Genomic DNA, 22,318 nt, shown 5'->3' with positions numbered 1-22,318 from the left:
AAATAAGTGATGCTATAGAGCATTTGTCTTCCTCTGTCTGGTTTATTTCACTTAGCATAGTGCCCTCCAAGTTTATCCTGAACCATGTGGTACCAAATGACAGAATTTCCGTTTTTTTTTTTTTTTTTTTTTTTTTTTTTAAGACTAATACTCCATTGTGTATACACACCCATGATACTCCTAGCATTCATCTGCTGATAGAAACCTAGGTTGTATTTTTTTTTTTTCCATTTTATGGCTACCGTGAACAATGCTATGAACATGATGAATACAGGTATTTCTTCGAGATAATGATTTTGTTTCCTTTGAAAGTATACTCAGAAGTAGAATTGCTGGATCATATGCTGGTTCCATTTTTAACTTCTTGAGGAACCTCTGATATTTTCTAAAGTGCCTGTACTGGTTTACATTCCCACCAGAATATAAGGGTTCCTTTTTCTTCTTCCCATTCTCACGAGCATTTGCGCTCTCTTATCTTTTTCATAACAGACCTTTTAACAGGTGAGGTGGGATCTCATTGTGATTTTGACTTACATTTCCCTGATCATGTGTGATGTTAAACAATTTTTCAAGTACCTGTTGATCATCTGTATGTATTGTGGGTATTATCCCTTTATGTGGTTTGCAAATATTATCTCCCTTTCCATAGTTTACCTTTTCATTTTGTTGATTGTTTCCTTTACTTTGCAGAATATTTTTAGTTGGAGGTAGTTCTGCTGTTTATTTTTGCTATGGTTGCTTTCATTGTTATTGTCAAATCCAATCCAAGTGTTAAGGAGACTTAAGGAGACTACCGCCTATGTTTTCTTCTAATTCTTTTTTTTTTTTTTTTTTTTTTTTTTTTTTGGTTTTAGGTCTTACATTTAAGTCCTCAGTCCATTTCAAGTTAATTTTTGTGGCTAGTATAACCCATTTCATTCATTTGCATGTGGTTTTCCAGTTTGCCTAACACCATCTATGGAAGAAACTACCAATTCCTAATATTCTTGGCTCCTTTATTGAAAATTAATTGACCATATGCATGGGTTCATTTCTAGGCTCCCTATTCTGTTCAGTTGCTCTCTGTGTCTCTTTTTAAGCCAATACCATAATATTTAACCTACTATAGCTTTGTAATAATGTTTAAAATTAGGAAATGTGAGGCCTCCAGCTTCATTCTGCTTTCCTAACATGCTTTGGCTATTTGGAATCTTTTGCTATCCATACAAATGTTGGGAATTTTTTTTTTTTCCCATTTCTCTGAAAAATGCCATTGGAATTGAATCTGTGGATTGCTTTGAGTGGTATGGACATCCTAGCAATATTCTTACAATCCCTAAGCATGAAATACTTCTGTATATATTTGTGTCCTCTTCAATTTCTTTCATCATTGACTTATAGTTTTCAGTGTACAGAAATCCATCCTTGGTTAAATTTATACCTTTTCTTTTTGATATTGTTGCAAATGGGATTGTTTTCCTAATTTCTTTTTGGGGTAGTTTCTTGTTAATATATAGAAACAACTAATGTTTTTATACCGATTTTGTATACTGTAATTTTACTGAAATTGTTGATGAGTTCCAGAGGTTTTCGGGTGGAGACCTAGTGTATTCTTAATATAATTTGAGTCCTATAGGTGTCAATTATAGGTAGTTGACAGGATAGTTGATAATAGCATCAGCAAACAAAAATAATATACTTCCTTTTCCGTTTGAATGCCTTTACTTCTTTTTCAAGCCTAATATGCCAAGAAATTTTAGTACCATGTTTGGAAAAAGTGGTGAGTTGATCTTTTGAGGTTTTGTTGTTTTGTGTGTGTGTGTCTGTTTTATTTGCTTATTTCCTTTTCTCTACCAACCCTGAGCTTTGTTGTTGTTCTTCTTCTTCTTTTTTTTTTTTTTTTTTTTTTTTGTTTCTTTTAGGTAAAGTTAGATTTCTCTTGTTTCAGGACACATGGCTGGCTCAGTGGTTGAGGGTCTGCCTTGGGCTCAGGGTATGATCCTGGAGTCCTAGGATCAGGTCCTGCATTGGGCTCCCTGCATGGAGCCTATTTCTCTCTCTGCCAGTATCTCTGCCTCTCTCTCTCTCTGTGTGTCTTTCATGAATAAATAAATAAAAACTTTAAAAAAAAGAAGATTTCTCTTGTTTCATGAGGTAGACTATATTCTTGTAAATTTCTTAGAACTGTTTTCATTGAGTCCCAAAGATTTTGGACTTTTGTGTTTCATTTTCTTTCATCTCCATGTGTGTTTATTTTCTCTTTGATTCCTTTGTTAACCCATAGGCTTTTTAGTAGCCTGTTGTTTAGCCTCCACATGTTCATGTTTTTTTCCAGTGTTTTCTTGTGATTAATTTCTAGTCTCATACCATTGTGGTTGGAAAAGATGAATAATATGATTGCAATCTTAAATTTATTGACACTTGTTTTTTGGTCTAATGTGATCTGTCCTGGAGAATGTTCCATGTGCACTTGAAAAAGAATGTTCTTTTGTTTTTAGATGGAATGTTCTCTCTGTCAAGTCCACCTTGTCTAATGTGTCATTCAAAGATACTGTTTCCTTATTGATTTTCTGCCTCAATGGTATATCCATTGATGTAACTAAGATGTGAAAGTTCTCTATCTACTATTGTATACCTACTAATTTCTCCCTTTATGTCTGCTAATATTTTCTTTATGTATTTAGCTGCCTCAATGTTGGGTGCATAGAAGTTTATAATTTTTAAATCCTCTTATTGGATTGACTCTTATCAGTAGGTAACTTTTTTTTCCTTTTTGTTCTTTTTGTCCCTTATTACAGTCTTTGTTTTAAAGTCTATTTTGGGGCAGCCTGGGTTGCTCAGTGGTTTAGCGCTGCCTTTGCCCCAGGGTGTGATACTGGAGACTCGGGATTGAGTCCCATGTTGGGCTCCCTGCATGGAGCCTGCTTCTCCCTCTGCCTGTGTCTCTGCCTGTCTCTCGCTCTGTGTGTCTCTCATGAATAAATAAATAAAATCTTTATTTTATTTTATTTTATTTCAGTCTATTTTGCCTGATATAAGCATTGCTTCTCTGGCTTTTTTTTTTTTTTCTTCTATTTGCAAAGCATATATTTTTCCATTCTTTCAGTTTGATGTGGCTGTAGGTCTGCCAAGAGTCTCTTGTAGGCAGCATATAAATGGGTCTTTTAAAAAAACAATCAGTTCTTCCACCCTATGTCTTTTGATTAGAGTATTTAGACAATTTACATTTAAATCATTAAAAGGCATGTACTTAAGGTCATTTCAGTAATTATTTTCTAGTTATTTTTGTAGTTGTCTGTTCCTTCTCTTTCTCTCTATGATTGGTGACTTTCTGTAATGTTATGCTTGGCTTACTTTATTTTTTCCTGTATCTGTTAGAGGGTTTGAGTTTGCAATACTATGAGGTTCATATCTAGAATCCTAAGTTGTTAACAGTCTATATTAAGTTAACAGTCATTTAAGTTTGAAGAGATTCTAAAACAACTTTTTTACATCCTCCTCCTCACATTGAAAGTATATGCTTTCATATTTTGTAGACTTTTATCCATCATTGTCTTCTTCTTATGGCTGCTTTTAAGTACCTTTAGTATTTCTTATAAGTACCTTTAGCATTTCTTATAAGGCCAGTGTAGTGGTGATGAATTTCTTTAATGTTTGGGAAATTTTTTATCTTTTCTTCAATTCTGAATGACAACCTTGCCAACTAAGTACAGTATTCTTGGTTGTAGATTTTTTCATTTAGCTCTTTGAATATAATATGCCATTCCATTCTTGCCTCCAAAGTATCTGCTTTCTGTCTCTCATGAATAAATAAAGTCTTAAAAAAAAAAAAGAAAAAGAAAGATCAAAACATGAGGATGGCTTAAGGGATCTCTTGGACATCAAGTGAACATCCACATTATAGGGGTCCCAGAAGGAGAAAATAAAGGGGAGAAAACTTAATGAATAATACCTGAAAACTTTCCTAACCTGACAAAGGAACCAGACATCCAGGTTGAAGAAGCACCGAAAGTTCCAAGACGGTCCATAGCAAGATAATTAAAAGGCAAAGGTTAAAGATCTAGAGAGAATCATAATAGCAGCATGAAAGAGCAAAGTATTATCTACAAGGGAAACCTCATTAGGTTATCAGATGATTTTTCAGCACATACTTTGGAGGAGATCTAGGGCTGGGTCTTTTATAATCCACTTACTCTTTTAAACCTGGGCCTGCCTGCCTTGCCTGGGGCAACCTGATGCTCTTTGAGGAGGCAAACTGGCTATGGTGTCCAGATTCTGTTCCCAAGGGAGAGGGGAAGTATAAACCACAGCATTCACAACTCCTCCTTCCTGGAAGTTTCTTTGCTATTTGGTGGAGTTCTAAGGTTGGATCTTTTATGTACCAGTTGCTTTTTTAAATGGTGGCTTTTGTGTGTGTGTGTGTGTGTGTGTGTGTGCCCAGAGCACAGGAATCTGCTCATGATTTCTCACTACTATCCCTCCCCACTGCAGTTTGCAGCATTGTTCCCTTTGTTACTGTGTCTACTTTTCTCTTCCTTGTTCTCTATATGGTTTATCTTTTGTTGTGCCAAAGCTGTCCAGTTCTTCTGAAGGAATTACTCTATAAATAGGTGCAGATTGGGTGTGTCTGTGGAGGAGGTAAATTCAGGGCCTTTCTACAATGACATCTTGGACCAGAAATACCACAAAGTATAATCTTTAAGGGAAAGCCACATGCTAGCTATTTTCAAAGTGCGGGGGGGAAGGGGGGGAGGGGGGAGGGGGGGAGGGGGGAAGGGGGGGAAGGGGGGAGGGGGGAGGGGGGAGGGGGGAAGGGGGGGGAAGGGGGGAGGGGGGAGGGGGGGAGGGGGGGGAGGGGGGGAAGGGGGGAGGGGGGGAGGGGGGGGAACATTTATTCTTAAAGAAATAGTAAAGACCTGGAAATTACATAGTGCACCTGGGGCTGTACAGCACGGTTGTGGGGAGAGGGAATTTCCCTTCTTGTAGATAAGCAACATACAATATCGCAGATCCTTGCCTTAGGCCCAGGTGAAAACTTGTATCATAGGTGCATACAGTTGACTCTTCTGTCTTAATAGTAGTTCTGTGTTAAAAAAAAAAAAAAAAAAATCAAGATCACCTCTGGCAAAGCAATTGTTTTTGGGAATTATTGGAGCCTGAGCAAAACAAAAATATTTAATTTAAGGGCACCCATTTTATAGATGATATAATGTAAGCTCCTAGAACAAATGAATTTATTTTATTTAACCTTGTCTTCAGCATTTACCACTTACTGTGGTATATTACTATTACATGCTCAACAAAAATATTTTACAGAGGCCAAAATATATATCTTATTAGTATCAGGGCTGGTATTATAATGCAAGTCTCTCAACTTCTAAAATGATCTCTTAAATATTTTTCTTTTTTTTTTTTTTCTTTTTAATTTAGGAGACAGAATGTCTTTAAATCTAGAATCTCAGGCTTCGTTGCGGTCCTGAGTCTGCCTGTAAAAATCACGTGGAAGATAGTTTATTATGAATCTTTTGTCATAATCTTTTATTTAAAGAATTGCCTTTAACATTTTACATACTTAAGTACCTAGTTATATCTATTTTACCTCTGTGAAAAAGGAAACCACAGACCCCACATGAAGCCATTTGTATTAAGAGCCACATTTGTTTGTTTCAAGTTTTTATTTAAATTCCATTTAGTAGCATACAGTGGAATATTAGCTTCAAGGTTAGAACTCATCATTTACATATAACATTTAGTGCTCTTCTCAAGTGTCTTCTTTAATCCCCATCATCAATTTAGCCCATCCACTGTCTTTCTCCCTCTATCAATCTTCAGCAATTCTCTATATTTAAGAGTTTGTTTTATGGTTTGCCTCCCTTTTCCCCCCACATATTCATCTGTTTCTTTTCTTAAATTCCACATATGAGTGACATCCTATGGCACTTGTCTTTAACTTATTTCACATGGCGTCCTATACTGTAAGTCCATCTGTGTCATTGCAAATGGCAAGACTTCATTCTTTTTGATGACTCAGTAATATTCCATTTTCTGTATATACCACCTCTTTATCCACTCATCAGTTGATGGACATTTGGACTTGCTCCAAAATGTGGCTATTGTTTGCTTTGTTTTTAATTTGGCTATTGTTAATAATGCTGCTATAAACATCATGGTGTGTATGTCCCTTTGAATCACTATTTTTGCATTCTTCAGGTAAATACCTAGTAGTACAATTGCTGGGTCATAGGATATTTCTTCCATACTGTTTTCCAGAGTGATTGCACCAGTTTGCATTCCCACCAACAGTGCAAAAGGGTTTTCCTTTTTCCACATCCCTGCCAACACCTGTCAGTAACACATTTCCATTTGGTGTTAATTTTATCCATTCTAACAGATGTGAAGTGGTATCTCATTGTGGTGTTAATTTGTAGTTCCCTGATGATGTTGACCATCTTTTCATGTATCTGTTAGTGTCTGTAAGTTGTCTTTGGCAAAATGTCTATTCATGTCTTCTGCCCATTTCTTAACTGGATTATTTTTTTTGGGGGGGGTGGTTATGAGTTCTTGATATTGGATACTAACACTTTATCAGGTATGTCATTTGTAAAGGTAGCTTTCTAGTTTTGTGGATAGTTTCCTGAACTGTGCAAAATGTTTTTTTATCTTGATGAAGTCCCAATAGTTCATTTTCGCTTTTGTTTTCCCTGCCTTAGCTAATAAGAAATTTCTACGGCAACAAAGAGGTTGCTACCTGTGTTCTTCTCTAGGATTTGGATGTATTCCTGTCTCACATTTAAGTCTTTCATCCACTTTTAATTTGTTTTTTGTGTATGGTGTGAGGAAATAGTCCAGTTTTTCCAACACCATTTGTTGAAGAGACTGTCTTTTTCCCCAGGGGATATCCTTTCCTGCTTTGCTGAAGATTAGAGCTGTGGGTCCATTTCTGGGATTCTGTTCCATGGGTCAATGTGTCTGTCTTTGTGCCCTTATCATATCTTGATCATTAGAGCTTTATACTATAACTTGAAGTCTGGAATGGTAAAGTCTCCAGCTATTTCTTTTTCAAGGTTGCTTTGGCTATTTGTGGTCTTTTGTGGTTCGTACAAATTTTAGCATTGTTTATTCCAGTTCCGTGAAATGCTGCAATTTCAACTCCCCCAGGAAAGTAATCTTTAACTAGTTAACCTGGAATGTCCCGGTCATCACTAGGGAATTAAATAATATAGTCTTTGCTAAAAATTTTAATTTCCTTTTTCCACTCCCTCTCTACCTTATAACAAAATAAAACAAAACTTTTCTGGAGCTTGATGGGTGATGGAGCTCTTTTCTATTTGCTAGATGGGAGGGATGCTGACTAGTGAATCATTTTAATAAATTTTAAGTAAATATAATAAAACCAGTTAGATCTTCACTTTTATTCAGCTGTTTTTTGTTTTGTTATTGTTATTTAACCAATTTAGTGGCAGCAACAGGATCCAGAACAGACAGATGTTGGCTTTGGGGAACAAGAAGAAATATCCTAAGAACCCTCTGAGTTCACAGTCTCTCACTGTTACCAAAGGCCTTGGGTAAGTTCACTCTCAGTTCTGAGCTCCATTGTCTTTGCTTCTTGCTCCCAGTCTATTTGATTTTCCCTTATAATTCAGGGCAGCTTAAACTGGCAGACACAATTCTCAGTTTTTTTTTTTTTTAGTGGAAAACCCTAGCCATTGCCATATTGGGAATTACTGGAGGTTACCTGCCAGAGTTGGACTGGGTCCAATTTAAAGACTGGTTTGGGTGTGGGATTAGACCAGGTCTGATTTGAGCTGGATTGAGTTCAATTTAGGAACTGTACTGGGCCGCATTTAGACTGGACTGGGTCCAGTGGGGGGCCTCAGGTGAATAAAATTTGTTTTAAATGGGATCTTTAAAAATCCAAAGAGTTAAGCGTGACACATTCTGGCACACCTGCTTATTTTATGTCTTAGCACTAGGGTTGCAGAAGCAGGAGCCATAAATATTTTCAAAAATGGCAAAATCTTACTAAGCTTGTTTTGTGTCTTGAAGAATTTGGCTTGGTAACTAATATGTTGGGGGCATCAAAATAAGGCCAGACAGAAATGTAGGCTACACTCCATTTATAGCTGGGTTCCAACCAAACTGCTGCCAGCCCTCAGGATAATTACAAACTAGAGTCCCACAGGCCATTAAGAGGAGCAACCCCATTTGATAAGATCATTTAAGAAGTGTACTTAGAAGCAGACTTCAAAATTCCAAAAATAGTTTCATTGCAGAAAGCTGATAAAAAAAAAAAAAAAAGATGCAAAGAAGTACCTATTGCAAAAGACTGTAAGATGGACTCTTGCTGCTTCCCTCTCTTCTCCTTTACTTAAATACTCATTCTAGTGGTCTGTTTGAAATGCCTTTTATGCAAGTGTAAACAAAAGTCCACCAAATTAATGGGTCTAAAAACACCTCAGTATCTACCTTCAAATAAGCACCCCCCTTTATGCCTCTCCCAGAGTTGATGAGACTCTGAGGGGTTTTCTGATAAACTTCTGCATTAGTCTCTTGAACGGCCAAGGGAAAACTAGAATAAACAAAACAAATTTATTCTAACACAGATAGATGGTTAGGTCATTCCTTCAACATCCAGGCTAAGATTCAATTCTTTGAGGAATTAAAAGCAACTGTCTTTAGGTTAATAAAACTGGAAACTCAGCTCAAAAGGCACTCCAGAGTTTATCTCTGTTTACTTTTTATCTCAAAGGGCTTGTAAATTACTGGGCTTACAAATCCAAATTCTTGGAGGAACTTGCATTCTTTCCCTATGTCTCTGAAAATAAAAATACAAACTTTAGGGAGAAAGTTCTTATCAGAAGTATAATGGGGAAATGTCCTTTGAATGAAAAATCATGTCTTCTCTAAAACGATTTAGTAGAAAAATCTCAGGCCATCTGAGCAGATCTCTTTAAGTTGTTACATCTGTCAGAAAAAGTTTGGGTCCCACTGTTATCCAACAACCAATGAGTTTTGCCTTATCATAGCCATCTCATGGCTAAAAATTTTTAAACAATAACTGTAAGATCTCTGTATGTTTATGTGTGTCTATTATAGATTTGTGACATTTTCTAATTCTGAGTGGTCTCACTAAAATTAATTTATCAGAGGTCTATTGGATTGTTTAAAAATGAGCACTGGAAAATTAAGCACTTATCTTAAAAATATAATAGAAACTAACCCCAAAGTTTTCAAGTTCACATGATTTTCAGCAAATAAAAACTAATTTGGTGGTTTAATATATAAAGACATGTCAGAGTTATCAACATTGGATATAATGCAGACATAACATTTTATTTTGGGTTTATTAGTTGAATGAGCTCATATTAGATCTTGAGAAATCTGTCAAAAAAAGTAGCTTTGAATGATGGTTGATTTGGTCTAATGTCCCATGAGGTTTTTGTGGGTAATCGAAACACAGTTATTGGGAGCAAGTGATTTAGATAGATATAAGATAAAAAGTTAACCTAACTTTTTAACCTCTTAACAATAATTGTGTTTTACATCTACTTAAAAATACTTTCCAAAATCTTTTTGGTAACCTGAAACTTAAAATAGTGATATATTAGGTACCGAACATAGGTTTATCTACTCTTCCTTATCACAGAGAAATTAAAGATACATTTGAGTTTTTTAGGAAGCATTTTTTGTCTTTTATTCAAAAGTTGTACCATGAAGAAGCTTGTTTCTAGAAATTATGAAATGTATTCAAAAATTTGTCAACCTGAAAGAATGCTACTCTAATAGTTCACAAATGATTGCTACTTGGTTTTCTTAATTTTACTTAGGAACCTTTAATTTCTATAATTAAGCAAACTAAGGGCTAAGAATTCTAATTAAAATATGTGAATAAAACTATTAGAAATAAGAGGAACCTCTCTGAATGCAAAAAAAAAAAAAAAAAAAAAAAAAAAAAGAAGAAGAAGAAGGAAGGAAGTGTGTATACTTTAGGTAATAAAAGTTAAGAATGGAAATTCATTTTTGTTGAGGGAAAAGAAAGTAATGTTGTCCTAAAGTAAATGTAGTTATTTGAAAGGAGGAAAATAGAGACAAAATCCAAAGGCAAAAAGTTATAGATTTGTGGCAAAGGAATCTCTGAAAAGTAAGTTTAATGAAAAGTAAGCTTAGTCAAGCTGACTAAGATAGATATAAATAAGAGTTTGAATATTTAAAGGACACTGATAAAAATTTAAATTCATTTTTTTTTTCCTCCGTTAAAAGGACAAAGTTTTCTTAGGTTGTTTAACTTTATTGTAATCGGCCTAGAAAAACAAAGATTCTGTGTTTTGTCTTCATCAGGTTGTTGGTTACTTAAGTAAACTCAGCCTTCCTGATATTAAAAGAGCTAAGTTTTGCTCAAGACTATGTAACTTTCTGTATTTACCTGTGAAGTCTTATCACTTTGGTTACATAGAAAACTCTTGCTTCACAGTCACCTGTGGTCCTATTTAGTCAAGTGTCCAAATCCAAATTCTAAAGTGAATAATTTTGACCACAAATTAACTTTGAAATATTGCAGGGAGTACCTGGAACATTTCAAGAATTTGTTTTCTCATAGGAAGTTTAATATTAAACTAACGTGGCTTATTTGGTTTGCTAAATTATATGGAGAGCATTGTCAAATAGGTCATGCTAAACCTTCTTAGCTTACATTGTGTGGGTAAATATATATATTATAGTCATATTAATATTAGTGTTGTACAAATTGTAAAAAAATTATCAGGATATATCAAAATTTTAATGCTATCAGTCATAATCTTAACAATGTTTTATGACCTAGAAATAACCCAAATTTTTTTGTTAACTATATTATGAGTTCTAATCAGACCTTTGAAATGGCTGTTTACCAACAGTTCTTGTTTTATTCAGATGCTTTTACAAAAATTTTCAGGGAAATTTATGGAAAGGAATCTGACAAGTCTGTTAGAATACAAGTTTTTGGTGACTTTCATATCATACGACTGAACTGAGTAAGAATTCCCAGAACTAATGGAAAAATGAACAAGCAGAATGAGTAACAGAGGTCAAAATGAAATGAGGAAGAGGACCCTAATTTTTGTGACTTCTCGTTTTAAATATTCCTGGCTGTATGTTTTACTTTATTAGGCCTTAGGAAGCCTTTTAAGCCCATGAACAATTCAGTGAGATATACTTAATCTCTCCAAAATTCAAAAATTCTTGATCTTTTAAGGTTTTCTTAAAATCTATTCTATCACTCTAAATTGACAAAATGATCCAATCAAAAAGCAAAGTAATTATTCATAGATATGTGTGTATTGCCATTTTGTTACTTGTTTTGTGGTTTCTCAAGATTCTTTTTCTGGTCTTTTTTCTCCTTTATGTTTATGTTTGACAAAAGTTACTTACATAAGTTCAATGAGAATCTGTTCTTCCCATGATGGAACACGTTTGAAAATAATGGTTATATTTGACTGGAATATCCTATATGAGAGAGATGAGGGCAAAAAAAGTTACTTTGCTTACAAGCTTCCAGCAAAGTCATTTTAAAAAAAGAGTTTAAGTGGTCAATTACTATTCCTGGGATACACATATGTAATCAGGCAAAGTTTAATGCAAACATATTTTGCTATTAAAAAATGGAGAGTGATTATATAGAGAAATAAATATTTTTATACTTTTGTATTAGGTTCTAATCCTGTTGAGGTTCCGGTATACTTGTAAACTGAACTACATCCTAAATTCTTCTCCTTTTTGTAAAAATCTGTCTTTGACTCTTCAAACTAACATTTCCATTTGTATCCTACCCTTCAGATTTGGATTCAGTAAAACAAAGACTGCCCTTGAATCTCCTTGAGACTTACTGTAGCAAACATTCCTCCCCAGTCAGTAGCAGCCAAACCTCAGGGACTTAACCCTTGGACATGCATCTCATAACTGCAAAAGGCTCCACGTGACAGATTCCAGAGACCTTCTGATCAAATGGATAGGAGGAGAAGTAGCTGACTTTGAGGTAAACTGAATCCTTCCAAGATTACAACTTCATATTTTACACACGAAATCCTTTCTTCTTTCCTTTTTTCCCTTTCCTGTGACACAGGCCTCAGTCCATTTCTAACAGGGTAACGTTTGCCTTTTAGAACCCTGGATTTGACATCAAAACCTGCTATTTGTCCATTAGCAATGCCACCTTAGTGAGAGTATTTTGTGCACCAACAAGGTTTGCCTTTGTGAGGGTTGTCATTTTCCTTGGGCTTATGCATGCCTAATGATTAAAGAAAATGGCTTAAAAATCATGAACCTGAAGTTATGACCTGTGAATACCACACACACAAAAAATCAACAAAAGCTGCAAGAAATACAGTGCAGTAGCTCAGAGTGGCGCTAATGCCTTATATTTTGATCACATCTCTCACTTAAGCTGAGAGTCTATGTTAAGAGCCCCATGTCAGAAAACCAAGACTTACTCCCTAACCTGACTGTAGTTTCAACTCCCCCAGGAATGTAACATTTAACCAGTTAACCTGGAATTTCCTGGTCATCACTAGGAAATTTACTGATAGACCCCTCCTGTTCCTCTTAAGAGAACAACCTTGCCTAAAAACAATGTATTCTTTGCTAATAATTTACTTTTTACCACTCCCTCGCTACCTCTAAAGCCTTTCCTTTTCTGCAGCTCGATGGAGTTCCTGTTTGCTAGGTGGGATGCTAATTCACGAATTATTTAGTAAAGCCAATTACATCTTTAAATTTACTTAGTTGGATTTTGTTGTTTAAACCTAAAATAGCCTGAAGAAGTAGCACTTATACATCTCATAGATGAGGGATCAGAGGTTCCAAGGTGACAGAAATAGAAGGGGTCAACAACGAACTTAATTCTGGAACTCTTTGCCACTGAGACGTGTACTTCAAGGGAAAGCTTACAATACCCAAGTTTTTGATTGAAAACAATTTGAATCTTAGTTTTCAATCTATTTTTAACCCTTGCTAATGAAAGAAATATGTAAAGCTATTAAATGCCAACAACAGCCTTGCCTTCTCTCCACTGCTATTGTTGATTTGTTTCCTTCTTTACTATTGTTAAAAAAAAAAAATAATAAATTCAATTGAGTAAACTCAAAGATGATATTGGCTTTATTTAATGATTCATGAATCAACCATTATTCTTTCTAACAAATAGAAAGGAACTCTGCAAAGCTTCAGAAAAGAGAAGGTTTTTAAAGGCACAGAGGGAGTGGAAAAGAAATTTATTAGCACAGGGTGGATTGTTTCAGGCTAGGTAACCTACTGATGGGGAACAGAGGGGTCTTATCAGGGATTACCTCACCAGTGCTGACCAGGTAATTCCTGGTTGATTAGGTAAAGGTTACATTCCTGAGAAAGGCTGAAAAGGCAATTATATTAGGTATTAAATCTTAATTTGCTGATGTGGGGCTAAACACAAGTGATTCTATTTTGGGCCTGTTGTTTCTTTTTAGCATTATCAAAGCCTTAGTAAGAAATTGAAGTACTTTAGAGATACCATGCAATATAAATAATATTAAATGAACATGTTTTGTACCCAAATTCCAGCTTAAAAATTGAAATGTTTCCAAATTGTTGGGGCTCTTTACATAATTCATGTAAATACACTCCATTCACTACCTCTTCCTTCACTGTATAGCCACCATTCTTAATAAAGTGGTTATCATTCCCAACCAATATTACAGGAAATGAAAATTTATTTATGCAGTATTTATAATCAGTGGATATAAAACACTATAATAGGTTTTTTGTTTCATTTTGTGTAATATGTTTTTAAATAAAAACAAATCTGAACTCTGCCAAGAAAAGACTATCTGAAAAGACTATTGCAGTAAGAAAAACACCTAGACATTGAGATCTGCAAGTATTTCAAAATCAAACAGAAAAGATTTATATAGAGAATAGTAAGCAGGGTCAAAGAGAGTCAGCAAGACCTGAGAGGGAAAAAGGTGGCCTAACACTTAATGTTCCTTCCTGTTGCCAGCTGATCATCAGAATGAGCTTTAAAGGGAGTATGTTCTATCCCTTTAGTATACCTTAGAATCCTGAGTAAGATAGAGTTCATAGGACAATGGGGAGACAGGAAGGCTGACAAAATTTTGGCCAAGCCACATCAGTGAATTAGTAAATAGGCAAGTGTGCACACCTTGGCCATCCCCTCTATGTTTAAGATAGACAATTCCTGTCTTTAAATATTATTCAAGATGCATAAGAATTGTGAAGTTGGAATTTGTGGTTTCCAGGGTTAGATTGGCCTTAGCTTTTTTTTTTTTTTTGGCTTGATGGACTAATTGTATCATCTGTTGAGCATGGTTTTGGACTATGAGTAGTTAGAACATTTAAGAGATCAATAACTTGGTGGGAACTATGCCTAAGAATATAGTAGAGAAGGAGTTGACCAAGGTGGCGACAGGGGAAGCTCCTAAGATTCCCCATTCCATGGTGCACCAACAGAAAATAGCTGTGTGACTCCCACACATGAGGCAAATGAGAAAATAATCACATAAAAATTGATTCCAGGGGCTGATGTACGTCTACTCAGAAACTAGGTAAGCTGGTAGACACCACTCCTGCTGTCTCCCTGCATCCTGCCCCAACTCAACAGAAAAATCCCTGGAAGGAGCTTGCATACACATCTGCACCCCAGCTTTTGCAATTACAGCCAAGAGACAGGTCTACAAATGTCTGATTCTGATAGCTGAAGGGGCTTCCATTCATGAGTCCCACAGGACTGTAGCAAACAAAGAAGCAGTTGTTAACCAGCTATCTCACCAGGGCTCTGCACAAGAGGGAGCCACCAAAATTGCCCATTCCCCGGTCTTTCACTAAAGTCTTAATAAATTTAAAAAGGTTGAAATCTCACCATGTATTCTCTCCCAACCACAATAGTATAAACCTAAAAATCAATTACATGCTGGAAAACTTACAAATATGTGGAGATTAAACAACATGTCCCTGAACAACAGATGGATCAAGAAAAAAACCAAAGGGGAAATCAAATAGTATCATGAGACGAATAAATGGAAATGGCAATACAACATACCATAAACTCAGAACAAAAAGCATTCCTAAGAAGGATATTTATAGAGATAAATGCTACATTAAGAAACAAATATCTCAAACAATCTGGCTTTATTCCTCAAGAAAAAGAAGAGCAAATTAAGCCCAAAGTTATCAGAATGAAATAAATAACAAAGAGCAAAAATAAATGAAATAGAGACAAAAAGATCAGTAAAACTAAGAGCTATTTAAAAAAAAAAAAAAGATAAAATCAACAAAATGTTAGCTAGACATACCCAAGATAAAAGATTAGAACTCATATCAAATTCTAAATGATAGAGAAGACATTACAACTGATAATATACATATACAATTATATGCCAACAAAGTGGACAACATGAAATAAATGGATAAAATCCCCAAAACACAACACATCAAGACTAACTCCTGGGAAAAAAAAAAAAAAAAAGACAATTTGAAGAGACCAATTACTAAAGTTTCTCAAGGAAGAAAATGTAGGACCAGATGGCTTCATTGGTGAAATCTAAGAAGAGTTTTAAGAGGAATTAATACTAATCCTTCTCAAACTCTTTCAGAATACAGAAGAGGAAGGAATACTTTTTTCTTTTTAATTATACTGCCTTCACAAAAAATACATGGGAGTTAATTTTGTTCATTATTATTTTGCCAGTTGCTATCTCCATGACCTAATTTTGTTCTCTTAAATACATTTTATTTATTTTTGAAAACACTTAAAGTCAGGCTAACACACAGTGTAATATTAGTTTGAGGTGTACAATACAGTGACTCAACACTTCCATACATCACAACATGTACACACTCTTCATATCCATCACCTATTTCACTCATCCCCTCACTCACCTCCCCTCTGGTCACTATCAGTTTGTTCACACACACACACACACACACACACACACACACACACACATATATGACTACATATATATATATGTATTGATCAATAGATACTTGGGCTGTTTCTGTAATTTGGCTATTGTAGAGAATTCTGCTACAAACATGAGGTGCATGTACCCCTTTGAATTAGTATGTTGTTTTCTTTGGATAAATAACTAGTAATGTGATTGCTTGGTCAAAAAGGTAGTTCTATTTTTAACATTTTGAGGAACTTTCATACTGTTTCCCATAGTGGCTGTACTAGTTTGCACTCGCACCAACCTTTCTCCTTTCTCCACGTCCTTGCCAATACCTGTTTTTTCTTGTGCTGTTGATTTTAGACTTTCTGACAGGTGAGAAATGATAACTCATTGTACTTTTGATTTGTGTTTCCCTGATAATCAGTGATGTTGAGCATCTTTCCATGTGTCCATTGGCCATCAGTTCTGTCTTCTTTGGGAAAATATCTATTCATTTCTTAACTGGATTATTCTTTTTTTTTTTTTTGGTGTTGAGTTTTATAAGTTCTTTATATATTTTGGATACTAATCCTTTATCATATCTAATTTGCAATTATCTTCTCTGATTCCATAGGTTGCCTTTTAGATTTATTGTTTCCTTCACAGAAGCTGTTTATTTCGGTTAAGTGTCCCAATAGTTTAAAAAATATTTGTTTCTTTTGCCTTGGGAGACCTTACTAGAAAGAAGTTGCTATGGCTGATGTCAGAGAAATTGCTGCTTCTGTACTCCCTAGGATTTTTTTTTTTTTTTTTTTTGTTTCAGGTCTTGAATACATTTTGAATTTGTGTATGGTAAAATTAAGTGGTCCAGTTTCATTCTTTTCCATGTTGTCCAGTTTTCCCAACACTATGTTGAAGAGACATTCTTTTCCCCATTGGAAATTAACCATATAATTGTAAGGTCATTTATGTGTTTTCTATTCCTTTCCACTGATCTGTGTGTCCATATTTGTGCCAGTACCATAATGTTTTAAATACTACGGCTTTGTAATATAAAGTCTGGAATTGTGGTGCCTCCAGCTTTTTCTTTTTCAGAGTAGCTTTGGCTATTTGGGGTCTTTTGTGTTTCCATATATATTTTAGGAATGTTTGTTCTAGCTCTGAGAAAAAATGCTGGTGGTATCATTAAATATGTAGTGATTGCATTAAATATGTAGATTGCTTTTGGTAATATAAACATTTTAACAATATTTGTTCTTCCAACCTATGAGCTGGAATGTCTATTTTTTTGTGTGTCATCAGTATTTTATAGCTTTTAGTGTACATTCACCTCTTTGGTTAGGTTTTGTCCTAGGTATCTTACTATTTTTGGAGAAATTATAAATACTATTGATTCCCTAATTTCTTTTTCTTGCTTTATTATTTGTGTATAAAAATGCAACAGATTTCTGTACGTTGATTTTTGTATCCTGTGACTCTACTGAATTCATTTATCAGTTCTAGCAGGGTTTTTTGTTGTTGTTGTTGTTTGTTTTTGGTAGAATCTTTAGGGTTTTCTGTATATAGCATCATGTCATCCACAAATAATGAGAGTTTTACTTCTTCTTTTTCAACCTAAATGCCTTTTATTTCTTTTTGTTGTCTGACTGGTGTGGATTGGACTTCCAGTACTATGTTAATAACAATGATGAGGGTAGAGATCCCTGTCTTGTTCCTGACTGTAGAAGAAAAGCTCTCAGTTTTCCTCCATTGAGGATGATACTAGCTGTGGGTTTTCATAAATGCCCTTTTTATATTGAGATATGTTCCCTCTAAACCTACTTTTTTGAGGGGTTTTATCATGAAAGGATGTACTTTACCAAATGCTTTTACCGCATCTATTGAAACTATTAAAATTATCATATGGTTCTCATCCTTTCTTTTATTAATGTGGTATATTACATTGATTTGCAAATACTGAGCCACACTTATAACCCAGGAATAAATCCCACTTGGTGTATTGTTGGATTTGGTTTGCTAGGATTTCATTGAAATTTTTTCATCCATTTTCTTCAGGGATATTGGTCTGTAGTTATTTTTTTCAGTGGTGTCTTTATCTGGCTTTGGTATCAGTGTAGTTCCTAGAAAAAAATGGAAGTTTCCCTTCCTTTTCTATTTTTTTGGAATAATTTAGGAAGCATAGGCACTAACTCATCTTTATATGTTTGCTAGAATTTGCCTATGAAGCTATCTGGCCCTGGAATATTGTTTGTTGGTAGTTTTTTTTTGATTACTAATTCAATTTCTTTACTGGTTATCAGTATGTTCAAGTTTTCTATTTATTCCTGTTCCAGTTTTGGTAATTTATAGGTTTCTAGAAACACTTTCAAGCTCAGAAGGCCCATATTACCCTGAGTAAAGCCAGACCAAAAAAAAAAAAAAAAAATAGGTCACTATCTCTGTTGGGCATCCTCAATAAAATATTACTGTATTCAACAGTACATTATGAGGATCATACACCTTGATCGAGTGTTATTTATTCCTGGGATTGCATTATGGTTCAACTTCTACAAATCAATGAATATGACATACCACATTAAGAAAATGATAAAAATCATGTGATCATTTCAATTGATACAGAAAAAGCATTTGACAAAACATCATTTTATTATAAAAACCCTCAACAAACTGGGTATAGAGGGAACATAATTCAACATTATAAAGGCCATATATGATAAGCCCATAACCAACATCATTCTTAACAGTAAAAAACTAAAAGCTTTCCTTCTAAGATTCAAGATAAGGTTTTCTATTCTCACCACTTCAATGTAGTACTGGAAGTGCTAGCCAGAGCATTAAGAAAAAACAAAAACCATCCAAATTGGTAAGGAAGAAGTTAAACTGTCACAATTTACAGATGAAGTGATACTATACATAGGAAACCCAGAAGACCCAATCAAAAAACTACTAGAATTTATCAATTTAGTAAACTTGCAGGATACCAAATTAATACCCAGAAATTATTTGCATTTCTGTAGCAAAAAGAGAAATTAAGTAAACAAATCCAATTATAACTGTTACAAAAAGCATAAAACTGAAGACAGCAGGAACAAATGGAAAGATACTCTATGATCATGGATTGGAAGAATGTTGTTAAAATGTCCATACGACCCGAGGCAATCAATAGATTCAGTGCAATTCCTATCAAAATGCCACCAGCATTTTTCACACAGCTAGATCAAATAATACTAAAATTTGTATGGAACCACCAAAAACCCAAATAGTCAAAGCCATAATGAGAAAAGAATAAATCTTGGGAAAATCCCACATTTCCAGATATACTACAAAGCTGTAGTAATCAAACATCATGGCACTGGCACAAAAATAAACACATAAATCAAGGAAACAGAATACAGAGTCCATAAAGAAACCCAACTTATATGATGAATTCATCTATAACAAAGAAGACAAAGTATATACAATGGAAGAAAGCCTCTTCAATAAATGATGCTGGGAAAACTGGGCAGCTACATATAAAAAGAATGAACAGGACCACCTTCTTACACTAAAAACAAAAATAACCTCAAAATGGATTAAAGTCCTAATTGTACAACATGAAACCATAAAACACCTAGAAGAAAACATAGCCAACAATTTGATGTTTTTCTTGATATGTCTCCTCAGAAAAGAGAAAAAAAAAAAAAAAAAAAAGCTTTTGCCTGGCACAAAAACTATCAACAAAATGAAAAGACAACCTCTTAAATGGCAGAAGATATTTGGAAATGATGTATCTGATAAGGGGTTAATATCCAAAACATACAGATAGATATACAACTTAACACCAAAAAAAAACAAACCAACCAAAACAAAGACAAATAATCTGTTTTAAAAATAGGCAGAGGATAGACATTTTTCCGAAGACATCCAGATGGCCAACACAAGTATAATAAGATGATCAGCGTCATTAATCATCAGAGAAATGCAAATCAAACCACAATGAGATAATCACCTTCCGTGTTTCAGAATGGCTAGAATAAAAAAAAGACAAGAAACAACAAGTGCTGCTGAAGATATGGAGGAAAAGGAACCCTGTGCACTCCTGGTGGGGCTACAGGATGTTTCCTCCTCTTTATTATAAGGTCTTTTAGCAGATCTTTAGTTGGTTGGCCACTTTACTGGTTTAGATCTTTGTCTCCCTTCTAGCTTAGCTTCTTCAAATTTCAAAATCCTGTTCATAGTAGTATTAGTACATACTTTAGGCAGGTATGTTAGTCAAGATTCTCCAGAGAAACAGAACCAATAGGATATATAGACCTAGATGTTAGACATAGAAAAAGATTTACTATAGAAATTGTCTTACAGTGTTATGGAGGCCAAAGAAGTCCCAAGATCTATCTTCTAAAAGCTGCTGAACCAGGAGGCCACTGGTGAGTCCAATGTATGAGAACTGGAAGCTCCAATGTTTGATGGCTAGAGAAGATGGGAGTCAGGAAAATAAAGTCAATTGGCTTACCTCCACTTTTTTATTCTGTTTTGGCCCTCAATGATTGCATGGTACCCACCCTTACTGGTAAGGGCAGATCTTTATTCAATCTACTGATTTAAATGTTCATATCTTCTGATGACACCAGCTGTCGGGACATCTCTTAGCCCAATCATGTTGACACAAAACTATCACATAGTATATAAAGTTTTCCTTTTATTTGTTTACCATTTGTTCATGAAAATGTAAATTCTATAACAGCAGGGTCTCAATAAATTTATTACTCTATTTCAAATTTCTAGTACCAGTTATTGAGCAAGTGCTCAATAAATATTTATAGGTAGAATTTATAAGAAAGTAAATGATTATGGGGAGAAATATATATATATATCTATATTACATATACTCCTATTTCATGTTTTTAGGAAACAGTAAAATATATATAATAATGCTTAACACATTATCACTGAAATTGTATCTTTGTAGAACTTGAAATAGGCTTTTTAATAATCAAAGGAGTCCATGCCTAAGTCTGTAATATTAATAAATGAGCTCAGGGATATATTAAAGAGCATAGATGATATTAACCTTAACCAATTCACATACAGATTTTAAGTATCACTTCAATAGTTATTAAGAAACCATCTAATTTAAACTTCAAAAAGTTCAAATTAACTGCTCCAAAAAGAATAAAGCATAGGGAATAATCTTTCACAAAAAATCATATCATTGTATAATTTTCCAGTGTATTCAAGTGTTTATCCATTTACAACACAGGTATGCCTGGAATGTTTTTGTTTTGTTTTTTTCACAAAATAACAGAGAAACTTACCACACCATTATATAATCAGACTTTTACTGTATAGAGGATACTATCCATGCACATAGAACAAGAATTTGTAAAATATTCTTATTTATAAATACACCCTTATTTACTTACAGAACTTTTTTATATATTTTTAATATTTGAAATATTTATGAAATAGTGTTTTTTCATGACAGTAAAGACGATATAGTCTTTCTCTACATGTGCTCATAAATCTCAATATTTACTATTTTGCGATATTCAAGAAAAAAAATGTACTATGACATTGTTACAAAATAAAGCCATTTTGCGATTATAGTTTACCTTCTTTCCAACCCAAAGCAAGCTGAACTAAATTTAGCAGTATAATATGATGTTTTTACTTTGTTTTATGGTAAAATTTCCCATAAACCATATGGTTATGCAATATTTGTTAAGCATTGCTTATTGTAGAAAAATGGTTTATCCTTTTTATTGAATTCATTCATTCCAAACAATATGTCAGTTCAATAAACAGATAAATTAATACAAGACTGATTTAGAGAAGTATTTGAAAGAGACTGAAGATCACTATGCAGTCCCTTAAGGGGAGAATATATTCAAAACCTGTGGAAATGTGAATCTTAGATATTTGACTGAGTTAACTATTGAATTCAGGTTCATTAAAACTTACCATTGAATTTCTGTTTAGAATGATCAAAGTGGAAATTTTTAATATGATTTTGTCAAAAGGTTTTTATGTAATAAAACAGATTTCTTAGGTATATGACATCTGCCTCATTTTATCCCAGGAGTCCTCATAAAGAAATAAGCATATATTCATGATTTAGAGTATAGATTTCTAAGAAAATGTATCTATCTAACTACTATATTTCATTCAAAACTATATGTGCCCAAAATCTATCATAAAATTCATCACTTTATAATACAAATCTGTTCTCTGGTATTTGGAGGATTAATACAAATTTAAGATGATTTTCCCAAAGCAGAATTCAATTATATTTCTATAAAAAAAATGCCAAGAACCTTTCCTTAGAGCTTTATTTACCTATGTTATTTCCCTCCTTTTTTTTTTCTTTTTAGTTTTTCTAAGAAGCAGATGCAACTGAATTCAGACAGCCTTTGATAGCTTTTTTACTACAATTTAAAACTAAGATGATCTAAGGATATCCACAG

At 34.2% G+C, this 22,318-nt stretch overlaps 1 long non-coding RNA gene across 1 annotated transcript; it reads left to right on the top strand.

Annotated features, from left to right (window-relative positions):
* Nucleotides 1–7,435: 7,435 nt before the first annotated feature.
* LOC111095343 lies at nt 7,436–20,354 on the top strand. The gene is made up of 3 exons (XR_005356280.1): nt 7,436–7,544; nt 11,791–11,989; nt 20,217–20,354. It is a non-coding gene; the product is annotated as an uncharacterized LOC111095343 (long non-coding RNA).
* The last annotated feature ends 1,964 nt before the right edge of the window (nt 20,355–22,318 follow it).

This window comes from Canis lupus, chromosome 3 (assembly GCF_011100685.1).
Source record: "Canis lupus familiaris isolate Mischka breed German Shepherd chromosome 3, alternate assembly UU_Cfam_GSD_1.0, whole genome shotgun sequence".
NCBI lineage: Eukaryota > Metazoa > Chordata > Mammalia > Carnivora > Canidae > Canis > Canis lupus.
This window is presented reverse-complemented; position numbering and strand designations above follow the sequence as displayed.